We start from the raw sequence: 8,093 nt of genomic DNA on the forward strand, positions 1-8,093 counted from the left end.
CAAGTATTTTACTTTCCAAGTATTCAATAAAATGTGCATTTAGCAAGAGTCCTTCGAGCCGGATTTGAACCAGTGACCTAAGGATGCCTGTTTTACCACTACAGTACTCCTTTCTACCAACTGAGCTATCGAAGGCTTGGCAAATCAACTCTAGCAAACTCAATACGAGCTTCCACTTCAACCGTCGACTTGTAAACATCTCTTGCAATTCGTGCAAAATACTACAAATTTGGCTTGTGAGGTTCCCGAATTGAGTAAAAGCACATCAGTTCCCAAAAAAAAAATGACCCCCTCCGCAGTCGCCCGCATGTTACTGACCACCATACTAAGGGGGAAAAGTTGAAAGGCGGCACCTCACAGGCCATCTCCTCAGAGTATTCAGCCGCGTTGGGCCTTGACAATATTTTAATATCTTGGATGGTGTATAGTGTTCTCTCATTTCTCTTGAGAAATCAAGATTGTCAAGGGGATTCTGCTGTTTTGCCAGTTCATAGCAAGAGATGGGGATCCAAAACACCTCACAGGAAACCAATGAAGATTTGTGTTGGACAGAAAAATAACGTGGTCACAGCCTCAAAGCAAAAGGCATCTATTTTCAGTGATGAAATATAATATAATTATAAATTGTCTGTTATTTTACTTTCCAAGTATTTTACTTTCCAAGTATTCAATAAAATGTGCATTTGGCAAAAGTCCTTTGAGCCGGATTTGAACCAGCGACCTAAGGATGCCTGTTTTACCACTACAGTCCTCCGCTCTACCAACTGAGCTATCGAAGGCTTGGCAAATCGTTCTCTAGCAAACTCAATACGAGCTTTCACTTCAACCATCGACTTGTAAACATCTCTTGCAATTCGTGCAAAATACTACAAATTTGGCTTGTGAGGTTCCCGAATTGAGTAAAAGCACATCAGTTCACAATTTAAAAAATGACCCCCTCCGCAGTCTCCCGCATGTTACTGACCACCATACAAAGGAGGAAAAGTTGAAAGGCGGCGCCTCACAGGCCATCTCCTCAGAGTATTCATCAGTGTTCGGCCTTGACAATATTTTAATATCTTGGATGGTGTATAGTGTTCTCCCATTTCCCTTGAGAAATCAAGATTGTCAAGGGGATTCTGCTGTTTTGTCAGTTCATAGCAAGAGATGGGGATCCAAAATACCTCACAGGAAAACAACGAAGATTGGTGTCGGACAGAAAAATAACGTGGCCACAGCCTCAAAGCAAAAGGCATCTATTTTCAGTGATGAAATATAATATAATTATAAATTGTCTGTTATTTTACTTTCCAAGTATTTTACTTTCCAAGTATTCAATAAAATGTGCATTTGGCAAAAGTCCTTCGAGCCGGATTTGAACCAGCGACCTAAGGATGCCTGTTTTACCACTACAGTCCTCCGCTGTACCAACTGAGCTATCGAAGGCTTGGCAAATCAGTCTCTAGCAAGCTCAATACGAGCTTCCACTTCAACCGTCGACATTCAAACATCTCTTGCACTTCGTGCAAAATACTACAAATTTGGCTTGTGAGGTTCCCGAATTGAGTAAAAGCACATCAGTTCCCAATTAAAAAAATGACCCCCTCCGCAGTCTCCCGCATGTTACTGACCACCATACTAAGGGGGAAAAGTTGAAAGGCGGCGCCTCACAGGCCATCTCCTCAGAGTATTCAGCCGTGTTGGGCCTTGACAATATTTTAATATCTTGGATGGTGTATAGTGTTCTCTCATTTCCCTTGAGAAATCAAGATTGTCAAGGGGATTCTGCTGTTTTGCCAGTTCATAGCAAGAGATGGGGATCCGAAACACCTCACAGGAAACCAATGAAGATTGGTGTTGGACAGAAACATAACATGGCCACAGCCTCAAAGCAAAAGGCATCTATTTTCAGTGATGAAATATAATATAATTATAAATTGTCTGTTATTTTATTTTCCAAGTATTTTACTTTCCAAGTATTCAATAAAATGTGCATTTGGCAAAAGTCCTTCGAGCCAGATTTGAACCAGCGACCTAAGGATGCCTGTTTTACCACTACAGTCCTCCGCTCTACCAACTGAGCTATCAAAGGCTTGGCAAATCATTCTCTAGCAAACTCAATACGAGCTTCCACTTCAACCGTCGACTTGTAAACATCTCTTGCAATTTATGCAAAATACTACAAATTTGGCTTGTGAGGTTCCCGAATTGAGTAAAAGCACATCAGTTCCCAATTAAAAAAATTACCCCCTCCGCAGTCTCCCGCATGTTAATGACCATCATACTAAGGGGGAAAAGTTGAAAGGCGGCGCCTCACAGGCCATCTCCTCAGAGTATTCAGCCGTGTTGGGCCTTGACAATATTTTAATATCTTGGATGGTGTATAGTGTTCTCTCATTTCCCTTGAGAAATCGAGATTGTCAAGGGGATTCTGCTGTTTTGCCAGTTCATAGCAAGAGATGGGGATCCAAAACACGTCACAGGAAACCAATGAAGATTCGTGTTGGACAGAAAAATAACGTGGCCACAGCCTCAAAGCAAAAGGCATCTATTTTCAGTGATGAAATATAATATAATTATAAATTGTCTGTTATTTTACTTCCAAGTATTTTACTTTCCAAGTATTCAATAAAATTTGCATTTGGCAAAAGTCCTTTGAGCCCGATTTGAACCAGCGACCTAAGGATGCCTGTTTTACCACTACAGTCCTCCGCTCTACCAACTGAGCTATCGAAGGCTTGGCAAATCATTCTCTAGCAAACTCAATACGAGCTTCCACTTCAACCGTCGACTTGTAAACATCTCTTGCAATTCGTGCAAAATACTACAAATTTGGCTTGTGAGGTTCCCGAAGTGAGTAAAAGCACATCAGTTCCCAATTAAAAAAATGACCCCCGCCGCAGTCTCCCGCATGTTACTGACCACCATACTAAGGGGGAAAAGTTGAAAGGCGGCACCTCACAGGCCATCTCCTCAGAGTATAGAGCCGCGTTGGGCCTTGACAATATTTTAATATCTTGGATGGTGTATAGTGTTCTCTCATTTTCCTTGAGAAATCAAGATTGTCAAGGGGATTATGCTGTTTTGCCAGTTCATAGCAAGAGATGGGGATCAAAGAAACACCTCACAGGAAACCAAAGAAGATTGGTGTTGGACAGAAAAATAATGTGGCCACAGCCTCAAAGCAAAAGGCATCTATTTTCAGTGATGAAATATAATATAATTATAAATTGTCTGTTAGGTTATTTTCCAAGTATTTTACTTTCCAAGTATTCAATAAAATTTGCATTTGACAAAAGTCCTTCGAGCCGGATTTGAACCAGCGACCTAAGGATGCCTCTTTTACCACTACAGTCCTCCCCTCTACCAACTGAGCTATCGAAGGCTTGGCAAACCGTTCTCTAGCAAGCTCAATTCGAGCTTCCACTTCAACCGTCGACATGCAAACATCTCTTGCAATTCGTGCAAAATACTACAAATTTGGCTTGTGAGGTTCCCGAATTGAGTAAAAGCACATCAGTTCCCAATTAAAAAAATGACCCCCTCCGCAGTCTCCCGCATGTTACTGACCACCATACTAAGGGGGAAAAGTTGAAAGGCGGCGCCTCACAGGCCATCTCCTCAGAGTATTCATCCGTGTTGGGCCTTGACAATATTTTAATATCTTGGATGGTGTATACTGTTCTCTCATTTCCCTTGAGAAATCAAGATTGTCAAGGGGATTCTGCAGTTTTGCCAGTTCATAGCAAGAGATGGGGATCCGAAACACCTCACAGGAAACCAATGAAGATTGGTGTTGGACAGAAACATAACGTGGCCACAGCCTCAAAGCAAAAGGCATCTATTTTCAGTGATGAAATATAATATAATTATAAATTGTCTGTTATTTTATTTTCCAAGTATTTTACTTTCCAAGTATTCAATAAAATTTGCATTTGGCAAAAGTCCTTCGAGCCGGATTTGAACCAGCGACCTAAGGATGCCTGTTTTACCACTACAGTCCTCCGCTCTACCAACTGAGCTTTCGAAGGCTTGGCAAATCATTCTCTAGCAAACTCAATACGAGCTTCCACTTCAACCGTCGACTTGTAAACATCTCTTGCAATTTGTGCAAAATACTACAAATTTGGCTTGTGAGGTTCCCGAATTGAGTAAAAGCACATCAGTTCCCAATTAAAAAAATTACCCCCTCCGCAGTCTCCCGCATGTTAATGACCACCATACTAAGGGGGAAAAGTTGAAAGGCGGCGCCTCACAGGCCATCTCCTCAGAGTATTCAGCCGTGTTGGGCCTTGACAATATTTTAATATCTTGGATGGTGTATAGTGTTCTCTCATTTCCCTTGAGAAATCAAGATTGTCAAGGGGATTCTGCTGTTTTGCCAGTTCATAGCAAGAGATGGGGATCCAAAACACCTGACAGGAAACCAATGAAGATTCGTGTTGGACAGAAAAATAACGTGGCCACAGCCTCAAAGCAAAAGGCATCTATTTTCAGTGATGAAATATAATATAAATATAAATTGTCTGTTCTTTTACTTTCCAAGTATTTTACTTTCCAAGTATTCAATAAAATGTGCATTTGGCAAAAGTCCTTTGAGCCGTATTTGAACCAGCAACCTAAGGATGCCTGTTTTACCACTACAGTCCTCCGCTCTACCAACTGAGCTATCAAAGGCTTGGCAAATCAACTCTAGCAAACTCAATACGAGCTTCCACTTCAACCGTCGACTTGTAAACATCTCTTGCAATTCGTGCAAAATACTACAAATTTGGCTTGTGAGGTTCCCGAATTGAGTAAAAGCACATCAGTTCCCAATTAAAAAAATGACCCCCTCCGCAGTCTCCCGCATGTTACTGACCACCATACTAAGGGGGAAAAGTTGAAAGGCGGCACCTCACAGGCCATCTCCTCAGAGTATTCAGTCGCGTTGGGCCTTGACAATATTTTATAGTGTTCTCTCATTTCCCTTGAGAAATCAAGATTGTCAAGGGGATTCTGCTGTTTTGCCAGTTCATAGCAAGAGATGGGGATCCAAAACACCTGACAGGAAACCAATGAAGATTCGTGTTGGACAGAAAAATAACGTGGCCACAGCCTCAAAGCAAAAGGCATCTATTTTCAGTGATGAAATATAATATAATTATAAATTGTCTGTTATTTTACTTTCCAAGTATTTTACTTTCCAAGTATTCAATAAAATGTGAATTTGGCAAGAGTCCTTCGAGCTGGATTTGAACCAGCGACCTAAGGATGCCTGTTTTACCACTACAGTCCTCCGCTCTACCAACTGAGCTATCGAAGGCTTGGCAAATCAACTCTAGCAAACTCAATACGAGCTTCCACTTCAACCGTCGACTTGTAAACATCTCTTGCAATTCGTGCAAAATACTTCAAATTTGGCTTGTGAGGTTCCCGAATTGAGTAAAAGCACATCAGTTCCCAATTAAAAAAATGACCCCCGCCGCAGTCTCCCGCATGTTACTGACCACCATACTAAGGGGGAAAAGTTGAAAGGCGGCACCTCACAGGCCATCTCCTCAGAGTATTCAGCCGCGTTGGGCCTTGACAATATTTTAATATCTTGGATGGTGTATAGTGTTCTCTCATTTTCCTTGAGAAATCAAGATTGTCAAGGGGATTATGCTGTTTTGCCAGTTCATAGCAAGAGATGGGGATCAAAGAAACACCTCACAGGAAACCAAAGAAGATTGGTGTTGGACAGAAAAATAATGTGGCCACAGCCTCAAAGCAAAAGGCATCTATTTTCAGTGATGAAATATAATATAATTATAAATTGTCTGTTATGTTATTTTCCAAGTATTTTACTTTCCAAGTATTGAATAAAATTTGCATTTGGCAAAAGTCCTTCGAGCCGGATTTGAACCAGCGACCTAAGGATGCCTGTTTTACCACTACAGTCCTCCCCTCTACCAACTGAGCTATTGAAGGCTTGGCGGACCGTTCTCTAGCAAGCTCAATTCGAGCTTCCACTTCAACCGTCGACATGCAAACATCTCTTGCAATTCGTGCAAAATACTACAAATTTGGCTTGTGAGGTTCCCGAATTGAGTAAAAGCACATCAATTCCCAATTAAAAAAATGACCCCCTCCGCAGTCTCCCGCATGTTACTGACCACCATACTAAGGGGGAAAAGTTGAAAGGCGGCGCCTCACAGGCCATCTCCTCAGAGTATTCAGCCGTGTTGGGCCTTGACAATATTTTAATATCTTGGATGGTGTATACTGTTCTCGCATTTCCCTTGAGAAATCAAGATTGTCAAGGGGATTCTGCTGTTTTGCCAGTTCATAGCAAGAGATGGGATCCGAAACACCTCACAGGAAACCAATGAAGATTGGTGTTGGACAGAAACATAACGTGGCCACAGCCTCAAAGCAAAAGGCATCTATTTTCAGTGATGAAATATAATATAATTATAAATTGTCTGTTATTTTATTTTCCAAGTATTTTACTTTCCAAGTATTCAATAAAATGTGCATTTGGCAAAAGTCCTTCGAGCCAGATTTGAACCAGCGACCTAAGGATGCCTGTTTTACCACTACAGTCCTCCGCTCTACCAACTGAGCTATCAAAGGCTTGGCAAATCATTCTCTAGCAAACTCAATACGAGCTTCCACTTCAACCGTCGACTTGTAAACATCTCTTGCAATTTATGCAAAATACTACAAATTTGGCTTGTGAGGTTCCCGAATTGAGTAAAAGCACATCAGTTCCCAATTAAAAAAATTACCCCCTCCGCAGTCTCCCGCATGTTAATGACCACCATACTAAGGGGGAAAAGTTGAAAGGCGGCGCCTCACAGGACATCTCCTCAGAGTATTCAGCCGTGTTGGGCCTTGACAATATTTTAATATCTTGGATGGTGTATAGTGTTCTCTCATTTCCCTTGAGAAATCAAGATTGTCAAGGGGATTCTGCTGTTTTGCCAGTTCATAGCAAGAGATGGGGATCCAAAACACAGGAAACCAATGAAGATTCGTGTTGGACAGAAAAATAACGTGGCCACAGCCTCAAAGCAAAAGGCATCTATTTTCAGTGATGAAATATAATATAATTATAAATTGTCTGTTATTTTACTTCCAAGTATTTTACTTTCCAAGTATTCAATAAAATTTGCATTTGGCAAAAGTCCTTCGAGCCCGATTTGAACCAGCGACCTAAGGATGCCTGTTTTACCTCTACAGTCCTCCGCTCTACCAACTGAGCTATCGAAGGCTTGGCAAATCATTCTCTAGCAAACTCAATACGAGCTTCCACTTCAACGTCGACTTGTAAACATCTCTTGCAATTCGTGCAAAATACTACAAATTTGGCTTGTGAGGTTCCCGAATTGAGTAAAAGCACATCAGTTCCCAATTAAAAAAATGACCCCCTCCGCAGTCTCCCGCATGTTAATGACCACCATACTAAGGGGGAAAAGTTGAAAGGCGGCGCCTCACAGGCCATCTCCTCAGAGTATTCAGCCGTGTTGGGCCTTGACAATATTTTAATATCTTGGATGGTGTATAGTGTTCTCTCATTTCCCTTGAGAAATCAAGATTGTCAAGGGGATTCTGCTGTTTTGCCAGTTCATAGCAAGAGATGGGGATCCAAAACACCTGACAGGACCCAATGAAGATTCGTGTTGGACAGAAAAATAACGTGGCCACAGCCTCAAAGCAAAAGGCATCTATTTTCAGTGATGAAATATAATATAATTATAAATTGTCTGTTATTTTACTTTCCAAGTATTTTACTTTCCAAGTATTCAATAAAATGTGCATTTGGCAAGAGTCCTTCGAGCCGGATTTGAACCAGCGACCTAAGGATGCCTGTTTTACCACTACAGTCCTCCGCTCTACCAACTGAGCTATCGAAGGCTTGGCAAATCAACTCTAGCAAACTCAATACGAGCTTCCACTTCAACCGTCGACTTGTAAACATCTCTTGCAATTCGTGCAAAATACTACAAATTTGGCTTGTGAGGTTCCCGAAGTGAGTAAAAGCACATCAGTTCCCAATTAAAAAAATGACCCCCTCCGCAGTCTCCCGCATGTTACTGACCACCATACTAAGGGGGAAAAGTTGAAAGGCGGCACCTCACAGGCCATCT

General features: G+C 41.6%; 2 non-coding genes across 2 annotated transcripts; both read right to left on the reverse strand.

Moving 5' to 3' along the window:
• Positions 1–5,198: 5,198 nt before the first annotated feature.
• On the reverse strand, positions 5,199–5,284 carry TRNAY-GUA (transfer RNA tyrosine (anticodon GUA)). Its single transcript is given in 2 exon segments — positions 5,199–5,234; positions 5,248–5,284. It is a non-coding gene; the product is annotated as a tRNA-Tyr (tRNA).
• A 2,490-nt stretch (positions 5,285–7,774) lies between these two features.
• On the reverse strand, positions 7,775–7,860 carry TRNAY-GUA (transfer RNA tyrosine (anticodon GUA)). Its single transcript is given in 2 exon segments — positions 7,775–7,810; positions 7,824–7,860. It is a non-coding gene; the product is annotated as a tRNA-Tyr (tRNA).
• Positions 7,861–8,093: the final 233 nt, after the last annotated feature.

This window comes from Ambystoma mexicanum, chromosome 1p (genome assembly GCF_040938575.1).
Source record: "Ambystoma mexicanum isolate Mex_15411 chromosome 1p, UKY_AmexF1_1, whole genome shotgun sequence".
Taxonomy (NCBI): domain Eukaryota; kingdom Metazoa; phylum Chordata; class Amphibia; order Caudata; family Ambystomatidae; genus Ambystoma; species Ambystoma mexicanum.